This window comes from Saccopteryx leptura, chromosome 1 (genome assembly GCF_036850995.1).
Source record: "Saccopteryx leptura isolate mSacLep1 chromosome 1, mSacLep1_pri_phased_curated, whole genome shotgun sequence".
NCBI classification, from domain to species: domain Eukaryota; kingdom Metazoa; phylum Chordata; class Mammalia; order Chiroptera; family Emballonuridae; genus Saccopteryx; species Saccopteryx leptura.
In genome coordinates this window covers 224,065,920-224,087,146 of record NC_089503.1, presented here as the reverse complement: position 1 = coordinate 224,087,146, position 21,227 = coordinate 224,065,920, and the positions used below count along the sequence as shown (strand labels likewise).

The 21,227-nt window shown below is 36.2% G+C and overlaps 1 protein-coding gene across 2 annotated transcripts in view; it reads right to left on the bottom strand.

Annotated features, from left to right (window-relative positions):
- MARCHF1 (membrane associated ring-CH-type finger 1) overlaps positions 1-21,227 on the bottom strand; it is an 833,928-nt gene that overhangs the window by 594,832 nt on the left and 217,869 nt on the right. The window lies entirely within an intron of this gene.

Below are 21,227 nucleotides of genomic sequence, written 5' to 3'. Positions count from 1 at the left end.
TGAGTGGTTACCAGGTAGGAGGAAGGGTGTAAAAAGGGACAAATGTAATGGGAAATGATTTGTCTTTGGGTGATGGGTATACAACAACATATAATCTACAGTTCAAATTCTATAGAAATGTTTACCGGAAACTTATGTACTCTTATTGATCAATGTCACCCTGTTAATTTTCTAAATAAAAATTTTTTTTAAAGTTCAGAGTAAATGCTAAAAGATAGTACTCATATATACAACTTTCAAACTAGCAGAGAAAAACACTAGAATAAAATTTTTTTTTAATTCAATCCAAGAAAAGTCAAGAAAGGAGAGAAATAAAAATATAAATGACAGAACAGAGTGAAGCTTCAAAAATCATAAAACAAAAACTTATATAACTGAAAGGAGAAACAGACAAATCAAGAGTTACAGATAACAATCTTATCTTTTGTGAAAGCAAGGATGGGCCTGGAGAGAGTATTATGCTAAATGAATTAAGCCAGTCAGAGAAAGACAAATACCATATAATCTCACTTACATGTGGAATCTAATGAATACAATAAACTAACAAAATAGAAACAGACTCATAGATCCAGAGAACAGACTGACAACTGCAGTGGGGAGGAAAGTTGGGGGGCTTAGATGAAAAAAGGTGAAGGGATTAAGTGAAAAAGAAAACAAAACTCATAGACAAAGACAACAGCATGGCGATTACCAGAGAAGGGGGCTGAGAGAGGTAAAAGGGGGTAAAAAAGTGACAAATGGAGACAAAAGGAGGCTTGACTTTGGATGGTGAACATACAATGTGATTATACAGATGATGTGTTACAGAATTGTATACTTGATAACTGTATAACTTTATTAACCAATGTCACCCCAATAAACTCAATAAAAACTTAAAAGAGTTACAGATGATTTTTATACCCACTTTGAATAAATGAGAGAACAAATAATGAGAAAACTAGTGAGTACATAGAACACTTAAATAACACTATCCACCAACTTGATCTAGTTGACATGTATTGGACATTTCAAAAAACAAGAGTAAATATTCATTATTGTCAAGATAATATGAAACATTTACCAAGATGGACCACATCTGGGTCACAAAAACACAAAATAAGCCTCAATATAAAAAATCCACCATAATACAAAGTATGTTCTTAGACTTCAATAAAATTAAATCAGAAATCAATACACAGAAATATCTGGAAAATTCACAAGCATTTAGCAACCCAATAACACATTTCTAAATAACCCACGGGTCAAAGAAAAAATCAAAAGGAAAATCAGAACATATAGTCTATTGCAATAAAATGATATAAAAATATACCAAGATTTGGAAAATCCTGATAAAAGAGTGCTAAGAGGAAATTTATAGCACTATATTAGAAATTTATGCCTATAGTAGGGAAAAAAATCTCTCAAATTGAAAGCCTCATTTCTGCCCTAAGAAATGAGTAAAACAGGAGTAAATTAAACTCTGAGTATGCAGAATAAAAAAAAATAATAAGAAAATAATGAAGTAGAAAATAAATGGAAAAACTAAAACAAAATCTATGAACCAAAACTAGTACTTTAAAAATAGTAATATTGATAAACCTCTACTTAGACTGACCAGGAAAAATAGAAGACACAAGCTACCAATACCAGGAATGACAAAAGTGACCTAAGTCAAATCCTATATATATTTAAAAGATAAAGAGAATTTAATGCATAACGTTACAAAATATTCTAAGATGGAATTCAGATATAGGCAGTAAAGAGAACCGCCAATAAATTTCATCCATATTCAGAGATGATATAAAAAGGTACACAAAGAAATGCCCAATGTCCAAGTCAATTTCCTGACCGAGTCATAGTGTTTTAGAAAGATAAAATGAAATAATATGTGCAATTATGGATAGCATTATTCTTTAAACAAATATATATATATATCTTAATTTAATAAAAACAATAGCTATAGAGTTAAGACCCTTGCTGACCTACTCAAACCATTAGAAGAAGGCATCTAGAATCATAATAATGTCAACATAAGAGAAGAAAGACTGGTTATGCCCAGAGTTGGATTCACCAATGTCAGTACAATGTAGGAAAGTTAGGATATAACTAACACAAAGGGATTGATCAGATGCCTGGATATGCCAAGAGCACATGCTATGGCTCAAGGATTCTGAGAAACAGGGTGATAAAATCTTCCAGTTGTGGTTCTGGTGATTTTACTAGTAAAGGCTTTGAGCCAGAGATGATTACTACTGTATAACTATTGTTATGGACTGAATATGTTCCCTCAAAATTCAAATGTTGAAGCCTCAACCCCCAGTGCAACTGCATCTGGAGATAGGGCCTTTGTAAAGTGATGAAGGTCAAATGGGATCATAAAGGTAGAGCCTGATATGACAGGATTAGTGTTCTTATACAAACAGGCAGGGAGAGCTGTCTGTCTCTGCCTATCTCTGCTCCTCCACCCTTTACTTCCTGCCATGTGAAGACATGGGGAGGAATGAGCAGTCTGCAAGCCAAGAACAAGGTTCTCACCAGAAATTAATCATGCCAGGACCCTGATCTCGCCATGTCACCCCAAAAGTATGGAAAACTAATTTCTGTGGTTGAAGTCACCCAGTCAATGGTATTTTGTTATGGATGGCATGCAGAGGTGACTAAGACAGCTCTAGTTTTTATTTTCACTCCATTAAGCAGACATTGCCTGGTGAATGTAGGTTACATATTAAAGAGACCTTTGTAGAACAAAAACACTCCAGTGGGCATGGAGGGGTTCTGAGGGGACGTAACTTCTGTTTGGCCTGATGGCCTTAATTTTCACTTCATCCTTCATCCGTTGAGACTGCCACCTATGCTGGAGCTCTCTTCCCTCTCATTTTCCTTCTTTGTCCCATCTCTCCTTCTCTGACACCGTGTCGCCAGAGGGGCAGTGGACCTTGGAGAGCAGAAGGGTAGACGTCTGAAACTCCATGCCAGTTGCCTTTTTCCTTTTGAGTTTGCTTGACTCAGATGTGAAAATACAGAGGTGGAATATGCTCAGCAAATAATGCAACTCATGGGCAAATAATTTTTAAAATTAATACATGCAAGGAACAGATACTGATAGGCTCAGCTCTTAGCAAGATATAATTTCACTGGAATCTGGGATAAGAATTTCAAAAAAGGCCAAGCTTATTCAAAAAACAACCTAGGACTAGAATTCCATCAGCCTAATCAGGATCCTTGCCTCTCAAGTGCTCCTTTTGTCTCTTCATGCCCTGTCCTCTGGCATCCTTATTTCGTGCACAAGGTGATAAATATATAAGCACGTTGGGTGAGCTTGCTCCATCTAATAAAATTCCATCCAAGTCCAAATGAGCTGTGAAGCTAGTTAAAGGCTTTTCATTATTTCCTCACATACACAATCACGTTATCTAACAACACTTACATCAAAATGCTCAGTGTTTTGAAAAGAAAGACTAGAGATTACAAAGGAAAGAACTAGTCTCTGAACTAGTCCTTAATTTTAAAATGTGATCTGGATAAAGACAATTTATAAACCCCAAAGAGAGAAATGTAAGTTATGTTTTTCAATGTATATAACATTAAATATTATAGTTATAAAAGCAAAGAATTTTCAACATAATTAAAAGGAAGTATTTACTTAAAAGATAAAAATTATATAAAGCCATGACCACCCAGAACTGTTGGGCAACGCCTGCTGGATTGCCATACCGGAGTCACTTTGTTTAGTAGCCCACCTTTCCTTCTACTGTCCTTACTCTGATAATCACTCACTCTCCCAGTACCTGTGCATCATTTTCAGCCAGAGAGCATAGCCAAGCAATTTAAAAACATCTAGAGAATTAAAAATCCATCACACCCACAACTCTGCATTTACCCTTTAGCACCTTGTATGCTGTTTCCTGACCAGTTGTTCTTACTCTTCCTGCTCCCTGTGCTTCCAGCCTGCTTAATTGAACTCGAGTGTATTATCAAAGCCAAAATTCTCAGCTATCTTTTTGTAGAGGCAGGTGTCCAGGAAAACCAAACAAAAGAGAAAAAAATCAAAGGATAGCATATTAAGTCCTATGATGACCATGAGCCAGCTCTTAGGAAAATTAAAATTTTGATGGAAACAGTAAACATATTTTGAAGAAAACTTCAGGGTGCCATTCTAAGAGCATAAGAGTATAACTATTTTATATTGGCCATAAAAAAATCTTAGCATATATTGCAAAGGTATATTTCCTCATGAAGCGTAACAGGAATCAATTGCTTTTAATGAAAATACGTTTATAGTTTGGTATATATATTTGTGGCATCTATTAAATGGGTAATGGAGTTTATGAGGTTTTTTTTGTAACCCGTGTACTGTTGGGCTTGATATACATTGTCATTAAATATTGTCAACAAATGTTACAGAGTTTGGGCAGGGATTGCATTGTCATTCACAGTCACTGCTATTGTGAAGATTAAAGGAGATAATGTTTACAACCATACCTACCACTTAAAAAATGTTTAGTAAATAATGATACTATGAGTTCCTACGCTCAAAAACTTTATAGTCTGTTAGGGTTGCACAATAATTGACCATAGTGCAATTTTTTTTCATTGTTAAGGGGAAAGCATGCTATAGAGCAGGGGTCGGGAACCTATAGTTAAAGAGCCAGATGTGGTTCTTTTGATGGCTGCATCTGGTTCGCAGACAAATCTTTAATAAAAAATAATAATAACGTTAAAAATATAAAACATTCTCATGTATTACAATCCATTCACTTCCTACCACTCATGTTCATGGTTGCGGGTGGCTGGAGCCAATCACAACTGTCTTCCGGGACAACACCAAATTTTTATTGGATAATGCATAATATACACAAGTCGTTGTATGGCTCTCATGGAATTACATTTTAAAATATGTGGCGTTCATGGCTCTCTCAGCCAAACAGGTTCCCGACCCCTGCTATAGAGGCAGAGCAGGGTGGAATCATTAGACAACATTACATTTGAAATGAATTTTGAAGGATATGAAAAGTTAGCTAAATGGCAGGAAAGGGGAATTTATTCAAAACTGATGGAACACAGAAAGAGAGACCAAAGGGATAACTGCCAGAGGGGAGGAGCAGGAGGAGAATGGTGAAAAAGTGAAGGAGGATATAGTCAATAATATCATAATAAAGTTGCATGGTGACCACTGATTACTAGATTTAGTCAGAGATAAAAATGTCAAATCACAATATAGTTAGTACACATGAAACTATTATAACTAATATAATATTGTATACCAACTACAGTTAACAAAACAATTATTTTAACTGGTGGAACAAATTCTTATGCAAGTGAGAGAAAATGTAATCTAGAACAGTGGTGTCCAACCGCTGGGCCACGGACTGGTACCAGTCTGTGGGCATTTGATACCGGTCTGCAGAGAAAGAATAAATAACTTACATTATTTCTGTTTTATTTATATTTAAGTCTGAATGATGTTTTATTTTTAAAAAATGACCAGATTCCCTCTGTTACATCTGTCTAAGACTCACACTTGATGCTTATCTCGGTCACGTGATATATTTATCCATCCCACCCTAAAGGCCAGTCCGTGAAAATATTTTCTGACATTAAACTGGTCCATGGCCCAAAAAAGGTTGGGGACCACTGATCTAGAACACAGAGAAGACATTATGATGTGCCAGTCAGCATAAAAACTTTTCCCATGTTCACAGGTAACAAATATTTATGAGTAATTATTATGGTTCCTATGCAGTTTCATAAAAATGTCAAAGAAAATTGATGAGATTAACTTAGAACTACATAACTAATTATTGTTGGTTACTAATATAGACCCCCCAAATGGGAAAAACTTTCTCCTATAATATAACCAATGTTTTAAATTATTTATTCATTCTTTTGTTAAATATTGCAATTAATTAAGTGGTAAGTATAATTAGCCTGGCAGGGGAAGAAATGTCTTATATAGTACACATTCCCATTTCAGAGTATTTTTGCCCTTTTAGTAAACATTAACCATTTTACCATTTATTTCAATAGTTCCTTTCCAAACAGAACTCTGAAATGCTTATAAATTCCATCACAAATTGTATTATACAAAGAGAGGATGATTATTCATGAGCTTGAGTGTTTCTATTACTGTAATTTACTCTTGACTTAGAAAAATGGTTATATAATGAAGCAACATTAACAACAATACTCACAATAAAGTTATAATATTATAAATATGTATGTGTCTGTTTATGTCCACCCACTTGCTTTTAAAGTGATTTGTCCAGTGGCCACTGATTATAACAGTGTTTTCTTTCTTTAGGGTGTCATATTGAGTGAATTGAGTCATTGAAAGATTTTAGGAATGATTATTTCTCAAATAATCATTACAATGTAAGAAATTTTATTGTCCCTGGCCTGTTGGCTCAGAGATAGAGCCTCGGCCCAGCATGTGGATGTCTCATGTTTGATTCTCAGTCAGATCACACAGGAGAAGCAACCATCTGCTTCTCCACCCCTCCACCTTTTCTTTCTCTCTCTCTCTCTCTCTCTCTCTCTCTCTCTCTCTCTTTCTCTCTCCTTTCCCCTCCCGCAGCCATGGTTTGATTGGCTTGAGCGAGGTGGCCTCAGGTGCTGATGATTGCTTCATGGCCTCAATCTCAGGCACTAAAAAATGGCTCTGGTTACAACAGACTAATGGCTCCAGATTGGCAGAGCATCGCCCCCTAGTGGGCTTGCTGGGTGTATAGTTGGGGCACATGTGGGCGTCTGTCTCTCTGCCTCCCCTCCTCTCACTAAAATATAAATAAATAAATAATTTAACAAAGTTAAATTATTATACCATTAAAAGAAAAAAGCAAGGGCACTTTATTTTTTCAAAGCTTATAAAGAAAGGAAAAGACTAGAATCCAAAGCCTGACAAGAATTTAAGTATGCTTTTAAAAAATTCTTAGTTGAAACACAAAACTCATTATCAAGTTCCTCAGGATACCAACTGTTCCTGTCATTCAATTGCTTCATGCTATTGGGAATGAGGGCTGAGAAAATAAAAATGCATTGGGCCCTTTAAACTTTGCTGTTCAGATTTTTCAACCAAAATGCAAATACGAGTTTCAGAAAACCACAATATTTTAAGAAATTCAATATTTCTCTAGTTTTTCAATCACTCTGTTAAGAATGATATTCTGATTTGCCCAGGGAATATTCCATTCTATTGAGTAGAATTTACTATTGGCTCTCCCCATCTGGCCTGCTCCATGGTCTCTACAATACAGCAAGTTTCCCCAACAGTCCTCAGGCTCCCGTGGGATAGAATTCAGATGCCAAACATAAACCCTGTGCTCCACATGGAGCCTTTCTACTAATCACTCCTGTTTCCCCATTCTCGGATGCTTCTCTGTTATCTACCTCATGATCTACCATCACCCCTCATTTTCTATAGCCTCTTAGCATCTGTCCATGTTCTCTCTTTTCCCTAGTGCCTAAGACAGAGGGAACAAGGAAATTAGTAAAGGAAAATAAAATCTAAACCTGTAAAAAAAAATCAAATTATTGCTTATGAACCTATAATCACTTTACGGGAAGCAAACACAATATATCTTTTCTAGTAATCACTAAAGTGTTTCAGGGAGGGTGAATATTAGAAAATAACGTTTTCAGAGCACCAGAGGCCTAAGTCAGTTTTTCTCTCATAAGGAATTATTGTAACCCTCAGGCCTTGCCCAGTGCTTCTCAGAAACTGTAACCTCATTGAGTTTACTAAACAGTTCTTCTTTATCATTATGTCCCCTTATACAGGAGACGCATTATAATTTTGAGACGAATAATAATAAATTCCCATGAGAGCACACAAAATAATGTTTGAGTTTAAAAGTCAATTTAGATTCACTAGACGTGAGTTAAATGAAAGCAAGTTTTAAGCAAGTTGACACCAGTAAGCGCCATAAAATTGATGATCCCAAACCCAAGGGAAACTAAGAGTTACAGTTTTCACAACTACAAGCAATATCCGTGCTAACATGCATTCAAATGTCAGTGTGTGTGTGTGGCTGATAGAGAAAGAGAGAGAGAAAGAGAATGTGAATATGAATGACTGTAAGTGTAGCCCCGGCACCCCTGTGATCCTAAATCATCACTGCAGTACATTTACTAGTAAAGAAAGGAAAGCAATTCTATCATCAGAGTCCCTCACGTGTAACAATCTGCCCTAGGCAGAATGTCAGAGAAATCTCTTTCTAATGGATCTAAAACAAGTCACTGATGAAAGGGATACTTTTGCAAATAACGCTTCAATTTTCTGAACACGCAAGGATGTATTTTACATTCATAATTCCAATACAGTATAGATCTCTAAACTCAAATACTCTTCTATAATAAAGTTGCATCAGCCTGCTTGTAAGTATTGTGTAGTCTTACTAGCAAAGAGATAAAGACTTCACACAAGGTATCTTTCGTTTGGAGATACTTGGGCCCTTGCTGAGACAGCTGGAGTAGATAGGAAAGCCTCTATAAAAGAGACAATACTATACTTACCCAGACACCAGAATGAGGGACAAAGGGAAAGAGGAAAAGTAGGAGCAAAGTTAAGGGACAAGGAGAGATCAGGGTTCACTGAAGGAAGATAGAAAAGCTGGCCAGGCTGCAGGAAAGAGTTCAAGTTGAATATAATGTGACTGGGGTTTCCTTTCCCTCTTTGATTTAACAATTTGAACTAATGAAGTCGCAGAGAAACAATATAATTATTTATGCACTTCCCATCAGAACCAAGGAGCTCAAATGGTAAGGGATATATGCTAGGCCTCCCAGAAGAAATCACTGATCACTGATACAGGTGAAACCAAATTACGGGCCCGCGGGCCTGTGCGGCCCCCTGAGGCCATTTATCCAGCCCCCGCCACACTACCGGAAGGAGCATCTCTTTCATTGGTGGTCAATGAGAGGACCACTGTATGTGGCGGCCCTCCCATGGTCTGAGGGACAGTGAACTGGCCCCCTGTGTAAAAAGTTTGGGGACCCCTATTAAATATGAACATTTAAACACCACTACAAATTTTAATACTATGCCATATTTGGAGGGGTATTTTTTCATTTAAAATGAAGACTCATATCAGATAATAAAATGTTGGTTTTCTTTCCAAAACTGGTTCATTTGACTACAAAGGTTAAAAAAAGAAACACGACTCTAGCTGAAAATAAAAATGGGGCAAGATGACAACCATCCTATACGTCTAGGAGAAATGAAATTACAAAGAAATAGAGAACCAGTTCTCTTATGAATTGAAAAACTTTGCCATTATAGTTTAGGGTTTTTTTTTAAAGGTGGGATGATGATATTTACAGAGTAAGTTCAAGTCCTCAGTTTACAGAAAAGAAAAGCACACATCAGCAACTTTTGGTCTGCTGGCTGGTGGCATGGTTTAGAAAGAGAATGTTTCCCTCTGGCATTATCCCCAAGGAGTCCCAGCTCCATTTTTGGTTTCTCAACACCTGGCTCTCAGGTATGTAACCCCAAGGGGTAGAAATAGCAGGAGGGGGGCAAAAAAGAAGCCATGGCCTGTTCTTTCTAGGAAGCAATAAAAAGACTCCTGCCCATAGTAAACTCTCATTATATCTAAGCTAAAATGATTAAGAATGAATAAGCACCATTTGTCACTAGCCTTGTGTTATCATTTCTTTTGGCATCAATGATTCCTAGCCATGTTCTCATGACAAAATGTCATACTGACAACATATAAAGGAAAAAAGAAGCAGGTTTATATGAATTATGAAATAGTACACTAGTATAAATGATTATCAAATAGTTTCGGCCCTGGCCAGTTGGCTCAGTGGTAGAGCGTCAGCCTGGCGTGCAGGAGTCCCAGGTTCGACTCCGGGCCAGGGCACAGGGGAGAAGCACCCATCTGCTTCTCCACCCCTCCCCCTCTCCTTCCTCTCTGTCTCTCTCATCCCCTTCCGCAGCCAAGGCTCCATTGGAGCAAGGTTGGCCTGGGCGCTGAGGATGGCTCTGTGGCCTCTGCCTCAGGCGCTAGAATGGCCCTGCTTGCAACAGAGCAATGCCCCAGAGGGCAGAGCATCACCCCCTGGTGGGCATGCTGGGTGGATCCCGGTCGAGCACATGCGGGAGTCTGTCTGACTGCCTCCCCATTTCCAACTTCAGAAAAATACAAAAAAAAATAGTTGCAAAGTCATGGTATATCCTCAAAGTGGTACAGAAACCATTAAAAAGGCAATTTTCCTAATTCATAACAAAGGATAATATAAATGTCAATTATAAAAATTATATTATACTAAAACACACATAAACACATAGTAAAGGGCACTATACTGTTAACTTTTTGCACACTCATTCTTATAGGTTATTATGAAAATATTCTTTCCATAAAATAATATTATTATAGTATCTCTCATTTGCAGATAATTACTCTCCAACTGGTAAAATCTCTAGATTTATTTTTCTCAAAATAAAATTTTGATTTTGAATAAAAAATAATTAGATGGTCTATAACCTATAAAAGGACTAAACAAGGTGGGGAAAGTGCTAAGAAGAAAGTTTTGCTCAACCTATAAATATTTCAGTAATTTTCAACAGGAGGAGAATTTGAATGCTGGCTGATTGTTTACAGTCAGAATAGACTAACAAAACTTGACTCCATACTAAATAGTAATCTTTATTCCTTTTTTGTTTTGTTTTGTTTTTAGTGAGTGAAAGAGAGAAAGAGACAGACAGGAACAGGCAGTAAGGAAGAGGGATCAGAAGCATCAACTCATAGTTGTGGCCCTTAGTTGTTCATTGATTTTCTTATATGTGCCTTAACCAGAGGTCTCCAGCTGAGCCAGTGTCCCCTTGCTCAAACCAGTAACCTTGGGCTTCATGCCAGCAACATTTGGGCTCAAGCCATCAATCATGGGGACATATCTATGATTCCACACTCAAGCCAATAATCCCATGCTCAAGCCAGCAACTTCAGGGTTTCAAACCTGGGCCCTCAGAGTCCAGGCCAATGCTCTATCCACTACACCACCACCTGGTCAGGCTAGTAGATGGTAATTGAAGTCTGTTTCTAAATTGAAGTCCCAGGACACTGATAAAGACCACATCCTTTAATGGTGAAAGCACTAAATTAAAAATACAAATGATGTTTTTCCAAGGCATAGTTGTCAAAAATTTTATGATTAGACACATACATTTTTTTAGTTAAGAATTTATATTGAATTATGGCTTCTGCTCTGGTAAGAATTTTACTAGATGTCATAAATACAGACTTACTAGAAAATTCAGCATGTGTTAAATTAGAAGAGAGAAATTTTTTTATCATATAAACTTTTACATAAATTTGTAAAATATTCTTACCTGCACTTGAAAATTAGTATAACTAACCTTTCCTGAAAGTCAACTATATAAAATTACAATCTAATAATATTCTACCTGTCTATGTAATGTCCACCTAATTATTTTTAAATTATAATTTAGAATTGTACTGATTGTCAAAATTACACAGTACTTTTTAACAATGAAACAGTTTGAGGTTGAAGTTTTACTAAAATATGATAACTGGCATGATAAGCCTTTATTTTGTAAATGGACTTATGTAGCAGAAGAGACATTAATAAATCATTTTCAGCAGAGACCCAACATTTTATTTCCATCGAGACAGCAAATATGTGTACAGGTATCCTGAATTCACCCTATTCATCAAGGACACGTTAGGTTACTAAATCTTTTACAAGTCACTCTCTACTATTGTGTAAGATTTAGTACATAATTAATTACTAAGTAATAAAATTTAGACTAACACGTTTAAGGGACAAAAGATATTAGAATGGCAATGTCCACTCACATCTCTATTTTCACTGCCCAGTCCAACCCACCATTTCTCACCTGAACTATGTCATTCGTCTTCTCCTCAGGCAACTTGCACCCATTCTAGGCCCCACTCACCTCCCTAATGTTTGTTTTCTGCATCCAGAGAAATCTTCACCAGGTAGAATTCTCATCATCTGATTTCCTTACTTAAAATCCTTTTCCAGTGTCCCATTGTTCTTAGGATAAAAGCAAAGCCTTAGTACAGGGGTCCCCAAACTACGGCCCATGGGCCGCATGCGGCCCCCTGAGGCCATTTATCCATCCCTGCTGCACTTCCAGAAGGGGCACCTCTTTCATTGGTGGTCAGTGAGAGTGCTGACGCAAAGTGCAACGTTGCTCATGTACAGTACTACTTCTGGTGACGTGGGATGCACGCCTCATGGCTCCGGAAGTGCGTCATATCACTTGTTATGGCTAGCAGTGACAAATATGGAACCGGACATTGACCATCTCATTAGCCAAAAGCAGGCCCATAGTTCCCATTGAAATACTAGTCAGTTTGTTGATTTACATTTACTTGTTCTTTATTTTAAATATTGTATTTGTTCCTGTTTTGTTTTTTTACTTTAAAATAAGATATGTGCAGTGTGCACAGGGATTTGTTCATAGATTTTTTTTTATAGTCTGGCCCTCCAATGGTCTGAAGGACAGTGAACTGGCCCCCTGTGTAAAAAGTTTGGGGACCCCTGCCTTAGTATGTATGACCCTAGTATCCCCTAAGGCTGGGTCCCCCTTTGCCTCTCCCACACCTGCCACCTAAGCCTTGATTAACTCCTCCTACCCATCAACTTTTCTTCTCCACAAAGCATTTGCTTGGGTACTTCTTCTGCCTCATGTACAGTGGTTTCCTGTTTGACTAGTTCACTACTACTCAACCTTCTATTTTATCTCCCATCATGATCCTGTGTATCTCTTTTTTATCATTCTGTACACACATTTATGTGTATATCACATAACATACATGTCTACGCATAGCACACACACTATATATACTACACATACATACATACACACGTGAGCATCTAAGGTAAGGTATATATCAATATATATTTACTTTATATATATGATGTATGTGAGGTTATTTAATGACTGTAAATATACTCTAGGAGACTGCGAGCTCCATGAAGGCAAGGTTGTATGTATTTTAGGCTTGTAATTTATCCAAGTATGTCAAGAACTACAACTAATTCTACGGTAGGAAATAGATTCCAAATAAAAAGACTCCAATTTGAGGGCACAGAAGAAGCATCATAAGATAATTCTGAAATCTTACAAAATAAAAACCTAAATAAAATACATTTCTAAGTTATTTATTTCTGTGACAGTATTTTGATGAAAATTCTCTGGCAAACAGTGCTAAATTATGAAGTTTCTTTGGGAAGGTGATTATATTTTTAGTACCATCAAATAGATGTGCTAAGTGCTGCTTAGAACACGACAATACAGTCCTAACTCAAATGTTCTCTAAAAATAAAATAAGTTATTTTGCTTTAGATTTGTCAACTTCTTTATACATTGCTGGAACACAATTCATGAACTCCTGTTATTTTTAAAGTCTGTGCTAAGTTAATGTAGTTTACCTTAGGGCGATGCCACAGCTTCTTGAAATTCTATTTTTAGTATTGCATTACAAATTCTTTGAATATAAACAGAATTAAATCATTTGCCATTATCAGCTTTTTCTCTTCAAACCCAATCATACACACAAACCTACAACAGATGATATGTGTTGTGCAATTAAGACTTCAGGTTAAAGGTATGTTTTCTCTGAAACTCATTAAAATGAGTTAAAGAACAAAACGCAATGATAAACACACTATTGGCAGTGAAATGATTAACAGTTACAAAATGCTAAGATGATAATCATAAAAACATTAAAACTTACACCAAAGCAGTTTCCTCTAGATCTCTGGGTACTTCCCTAGAGGGCACTGTTCAGCAGGAGATGGGCACAATTAATAAAATGAATAAAGAGAGGATTATAAAATATAATCAATATATTTTACTAATAGATATATAGCAATTTTTTAACCTATTGGTGTTCCCATGTAATATCCCCTGAAAAAATAAAATCAACCCTCTTAAGGTACAAATAATGCATAATTAAATTTCAAAAAGCAAGAATTATACAGAAGGAGGTAGATGTATAGATATCAAGGAAGTTAAACAAGTCATATTTATAAGTGAAAAAAGCATCTTGCAAAGATCTATGTAAGCTCATTTCTTTTGCAATGAAAATATCTTTCTGTCCCTTTCTTTTTCTTTCCTTCTCCCTTTCCCTCACTCTCAGTCCTTCCTCCTGCCTCTCTCTTTCTATCTATAATATATAATATATATAAATTATACTTTTAGCATAGACATGTACAATTGTAAAAATATCCTATGTATATTGAAGAAAAAGTTACAATACCATAATTACTTTTGCAGAGTAGGACTAGAGAAGTTGGAGTCATCTTTTTCTAACTTTCTTATTCTTATATACCACTTGAGATTCACAACAATCATACATGTCATTTAAAATTAATTAATTTTAAATTAAACATATAGGAAGCTCCAAAAATCAGCTACATAGTAATATTTAACTTGTGCAAATCAAAATTGTGTTTATCAAAAAAGGATAACTTGAAATTTTCCCAAATCCAACATCATACTTTTCCCTGAAAAGTTAAGCTCACATTGATCGGTGCTATTCTTAATAGAAATAGAAAATATCTAGACATAAAACTTCTAATAAAAAGTCTTCATGTCAAATGATAAGGTCTCATAATTTAAAGAGAACAAGAGATCTTGGTCTAAATCCCTTATTCTTGAGCCAAAGCATTTCAGTTTGAAAACGATTGCCAATTTAGCTTTAACTTTCTTCTGCTTGGTATAAACAAATCTCACTTCTTGCACCTCCCTATATTTTAATACTTTTAAAACTTTTACCATTTGTCTTCTCTAATTTGAATTTTAATAGGGAATACGACGTTAAGGTTCAAACACTAAAAATACAAAAAGCAATATACATTGGAAAAACTCACTTGAAATCCCTGTTCCCATCCTCCCAGGGCCCCTCCATTTCTACTAGGTAATCACGCTTATTTTTTTTTAATATATTCTTCTAGAGATGCTATATACAAAATAACCAAATATAAATGTATAGTGTTACCCCCTTTGATACCTAAGATAACATGCTATACAGTACATATAATTTTGAAGTTTTGTTTTAAACAATAAAATAATATTTGGAAAGTTGTCTATCTTAAAACAGGCAGCATCTTCATTTTCTCATCCCCAATATTTTATGGTAGGGATGCATCACAATTAATTTAATCTGTGTCCTAATGATGAAAAGATTATTTATTTCTAATCTCTTGCTCTTAACAATGGTAAGATGAATAACTTAGTATCCTGTTTTTCTTCACTTGTATAATTCATCTATTAGCTGAATTCTCAAAACTGAGGTTTCTGAGTTAATTTACAATTTTAAACACTACTGACAAGTTGTCTTTGATAAGAAATGTTCAGATATACATTCCATGAAGATATGAGAAAGCCTGTTTGCCCACATTACACCAAAAGAATATATTATTAACCTTAGAATTTGCCCAATTCTGGGTATAAAAAGTAATATCTAAGAACTACTTGTTCGCTTGACCAGGCAGTGGCACAGTAGATAAGAGTGTTGGCCTGGGATGCAGAGGACCCATGTTCGAAACCCCAAGGTCACCAGCTTGAGTGAGGGCTCATCTGGCTTGAGCACAGGCTCACCAGCCTGAGTGCAGGGTCGCTGGCTTGAGCGTGGGATCATAGACATGACCCCATGGTCTCTGGCTTGAACCCAAAGGTTGCTGGCTTGAAGCCCACAGCCGCTGGCTTGAGTAAGGGGTCACTCACTCTGCTGTAGCCTGCCCCCCCATCAAGGCACATATGAGAAAGCAATCAATGAACAACTAAGATGCTGCAATGAAGAATTGATACTTATCTATCTCCCTCGTCTGTCCCTTTCTCTGTCTCTCTGTCTCTGTTTCTCTTGCTAAAAAAACAGAAACAAAAACCATTTGTTCAAAATTTTGCTCTTTTATTCACTGAGAAGTTGTTCTATTGCTTTATTAATGCTTTGTCTGTGGGGAAACAGGCTCTCCATGTTACTTATTTGGTAATTTGGGAATCCACTTTTAGCTTTCATATCAGAGAGAAAGTCACTCTTTCTACCCCAGGTTACACACTCATTGCTACATACTCAGGACACAAACTGCATTGAAGAACTCTGTCTCTGCCAGAAGTGATAGGGGTTATACCAATGCTGAGCAGCAGTCAGAAGGCTGCCTAGCCCATTGACAAAAAGCAAAACGTTCCATAGACATTAGCTGATAAACATTCAGTACAAAATAATATACTGAAAGATCTAATCAAACATCAACTCCGTTGGCAGTATGGCCCCTGACTGTTGAGCTGACACACTAGAAAGAACAGAGCCTGATGATCAGAAATTCCCTCTTAGTCTTAGCAGCCACAATGACCACAAGGGCTGAGAGTGAGCCCAAGGTTCTTAGTGATTATGAATTGGATAGTGATACAAAACCTGCAGAGTTACATAAAAATACTAGCCAGCAAGATGAACAGAGTTGTATGCATGGTGGTGATGATGGTAGAACAACAAGTGAGCCTACCTCATGTTATTAAACTCTATATGTAAAAATGGTTAAGACGGTAAATTGTATGTTATGTGAATTTCACCCCAATTTGAAAAATTTTAAAAGCAAAACAAAATTTAATATATATTAGTATTAAACAAAATCAAATAGGTAATTCTAAATAAATTCTTTTGCTGCCCTCATAAAATTCTTTAAGAATTATATGTAGATACCCAGGATGGGTGTTAAGAATGGGCAAGAAAAATCAGATAAACTCTGACTGTGAGGCTTGTTTCGGTTTAAATTTGCTGTGTATTGCATTAGCATATTCAACCAATTTTGACTAATGCTCTCATGTTGATATTAGGCGATTAACATATGGCACACATAAGGTATTTGGGTGAATGGCTATTTTTAAATTAAAATTAGCTTTTATTTAAGTGACAAAAATATTGCAATTACCATTATCAATAACTTCATTAGGACAATTTCTTTCCAAGGTTAATCCATCTCTAAGTTTTGTATGCCACAAAGAGGTCTTGTCTAATGTTACCAGGTATTAGCACAACAAGTTTTTTGGGGTTTTATTTGGTTTGTTTGTTTTTTTACAGAGACAGAGAGAGAGTCAGAGAGAGGGATAGATATGGACAGACAGGATCAGAGAGAGGTGAGAAGCATCAACCATCAGTTTTTTGTTGCAACACCTTAGTTGTTCATTGATTGCTTTCTCATATGTGCCTTGACTGTGGGCCTTCAGCAGACCGAGTAACCCCTTGCTCAAGCCTGCGACCTTAGGTCCAAGCTGGTGAGCTTTGCTCAAGCCAGAGGAGCCCGCACTCAAGCCGGCGACCTCGGGGTCTTGAACCTGTGTCCTCGGCATCCCAGTCTGACACTCTCTCCATTGTGCCACCACCTGGTCAGGCTAGCACAACAGGTTTTATTATAAAAACATATAAAAGCAATATTACATCCTTAGAGACACAAGGATGTTGAAAAGAATATACTTCAACAATTAAATTTCATGCCTATTTTCATATAATCTAAGACATAGTTCTCCTAAAAGAAGAGCTACTTGTATTAATCTTTGTTGCAAATTCTAGGGAGATTCAAAAATAAAACTTTTTCCCCCTTTGAGGTGAGAATATACCTAGATGATTTATAAAAATAAGTCACCTATTTTCTGGAAAAATAAACACTAAAATTCCTTTTATATTAAAGGAGATAGTAAAACTAGCTACAAAAGAAAAACATTACAGAGCAATACATATATTTCCTCTCAACAGTCTCTTATTTGAGCTGAGGCCTTAAAGGCAAATGCTGAGTTCTGGTTTTAATAATCTTTGAAAACATGGAGTAATCCTGAAGTCCTGCGACCACCAAAATGAATTATGTGTTTAACTGGTGTTCAGCATTTCCTCAAGGATAGAAAAATTGCTCTATCGATTGTTATACAGCTCTCCCTTTAAAGATCTGTCATTGTAAAAGAATTTATATTATTGTTAGCCATGCTCTACGTGACCTGCTTGTCTGAAACTCTGAAAACAGATACTTTGCTCACTCCTAACTTCCTGCTACCAACTGTCATTCAAGCAATGGTCCATTCTATGGATCAGTTCCATTTCTTTGTCATTTGTTTAGAAGGAGGCTTTTTACTTTATCGGTCCCTACTATTACACCCCATTCAAAAGAGGAAAACAGTATGAATTCAGAGGAAAAATGAGCTCTCCAAGTTTTAATTAAAAACTATTTTTTATTAAGTTCTATGTCCTTATATACTTTCTTAGTAGGGGAAGCTCGCACGAGTAAATGTCTCAGGGCAATGTTGAGTTATACAGGGACTCTCAGGTCTTAGCTACACTAAAGATCTCAAAAGAGTTCGTTCTTAACACCTATCATTTAATTAGTGAGATATTACTGGTTTTTGGTATAAGGGATATCCTCCAATATGTTACCTTTAAGTTAAGGGGCTAAATCTCAATACTAGGAGGGGGGATATATCCAGAGGCTTCAGCCTAGATCAAGGCAGTCTAGCTCTGTCAAAAGTAGATTCCAGGTTTGTAAATCAACATATATAGAGAGGTTTGTTTTTGGTTTGGTTTTTTGTTTTTTTTTTTGAAGTTTTAATTTAATATCATATGGCTTGAGAAGGTTTTGAATTGCCTTCAGCTATGAGGCAATCATCATTTGAGTGCAAATGCATATTATCTTCTAAGCTTGCTCAAACTCTCAGCTTCTATCCACCATTTCTGGATACTGGATCCAAATGTGTATTGGGAGATATTCGCCATAGGTCTGGCATATCCATGCACTTGAGCAAAGGCCTTTGACACTTTTGTTCAAGGACATTTGCGAAGCTGCTGCGGTCAGGGGACAGACTTGCTTCTGTAAGAGGGCAATAAAGTTAAGTTCTTCCCCTCTCTGGGGTACATTCCAGGATACTAAAAAAAGTGTCTCCTCTGATCAGAGGCGGATTGGTTTCCTGACCAAGACTGGATAATCTCCCTCCCCCCCTCTCTGAAATGGAGAATAAGCACATTTGGTAAGGTCCCTTATGAGTCATGGATTTCCTGAGTTCCTCAGCTGTGCACAAATCCACTGTGTGCACAATATCTACCTGAGCCCCTCCATTGGAAATTGATGCTGTGCTGTGACACACGGACCGTCTATATACCATCAGGCTTGTTGCCTCCTCATGGGTTAAATAGATGGAAGCCAGGCAGGCCCACATAGCAGCTGCAATAGTTGCTAATGATGTTAGGACCCACTTAAGGTTTTGACAATGTGGATCTCAAGTATAGTTGTTAAAAGAAATTTATACAATGCTCAACAATAAAAACAAAGACAGTCCTTTTAAATTGTTTTTAAAAGTCACAACTGTTTCAAATGATAAAAAATTATATTATTTTTAACCTTCTTGATGGCTGAAAGCCTATATTGCATGTCATTTTTTACATTTTTCTGACTCTTTAATTCTACAAATTGGAAAATCTAATCTCCTAAAATAAATTACTGTAAATGGCAATCATTTTTGGCACTATAAAGCCTTTCAAAATACTCAGATTGAATATGAATCCAGAAATTATGGGTGTTTTCTCATGAAGGGCTATCTCCATCACTTCCTCAAAAGCAAAGTCAGTGAGCAAAGAGCATTTAAAACTGGAAGGCTGAGTGTTGAATTTTAGGAGGGCACCATGTGGAATTCAAATCTTATTTGGATTGCCTAGAGCCCTGGAAATTCTTTCTCCCTGCTTTTGCTACATTTTGCTGTGGCTTTTAGAATGTCTAAGTGTATATAAAAAATACATCTCAGAGGAAGAATTTTTAGAAAGGGTATCAGGAGAATGTCAAATTCTTGATTATGGAGTTTCATCTTCATATGAAATCCTAATACCATAACCTCATGATAAGAAACTTTTCTCCTTCAGTCTTGAAGCAATATGTTCAGGCTGTTAAGAGCTTGGGATACTTTCCTAGAGTAATTACTTGGGCATGTCCCTGGAAATCACAGAACTTTACTAGTGTTTGGATGCCAAGAAGCAATTGCTCTCTATTTTGCTTGTTTACTTTCAAACACTTGGGAAATATTCTTTACACTGCCTGGTCAGCTGACCTCAGAGTATTCATCGAAGTTATGTTTCAGTATACTGAAAAGAACAATATTTTGTGGTAGTGGTAGGATTATCATCACAATTTTTCCTATTTCCTTCAATATATATGATATAAATAAGACTAAGAGTATGGAATAAAATTCAGTGCAAAATAGATTCATTTCAAAGCAAATGTCCTTTCTTTATCCTCGTAGTAAATTAATGAAACTGAATGACCATTGAGCACTTCTCCCTCATACTCAGAACAGCATATATGTTAAGAGTTTGTCCATAATCTGCACATCAACGGATAAACCAGCTAGAAAACCAAATGTCTATTAGAATACATATCAAAAAACAGTTACTTTTTACGATTAGATCATTAGTATAGTGTAGCACTGAACAGTGTGCTTCAAAACAGACTAATGTGTTCTACTCTCTTTCTCTGAATATAATATGTTTAATTATCTCTGCCATTGTTTCTACATATTTCTTGGAAATAGTGTTATTTATTCTTATTTTCGCTCTGAGGAACACAAATTAGAACAATGACTCTAAGGTTTGTTTCTTCTCTATATACAATTACAGAATTGACCTAATTTATACTGGAAATTAATTTTGTACTTGTTCTAAAGATCAGTATCTGGTAAACTTTTATAACAGGTAAAAAAATTAGACACTTGAAGCAAGTAGATTATTATTAAACCAATGTAATCTACATTTTAGGCAGTGATAATTATAATTCCTCTTTACCCAATATTTAAATAAATTCTTTGAAAAAACTAAGATTACATGAATTGATGAATACATATTCACATTCTAAAGATTTCTTTTTTTTAAAGATTTTATTCATTTCAGAGAGAAGAGGCAGTCCGTATGTGAGACAGCGAGAGAAAGGGGGAGGAGCAGAAGCATCAACTCCCATATGTGCCTTGACCAGGCAGGCCCAGGATTTCAAATGGTGACCTCAGCATTTCAGGTCGATGCTTTCTCCACTGCACCACCACAGGTCAGGCCATATTCACATTCTCTATGTTTACTTAAATCCTGTTCACAGTAAACATCATGTGTATTTTAACACTATGTTGCTATTTTTATTATAATTATGACTAAGGAATTGCTTTTGAGGCTTTAATCTATTTGAAGGAACTGTTAATGAAAAACAATCCAATGGTAAAATATGAAATGTAAAAATGTAAT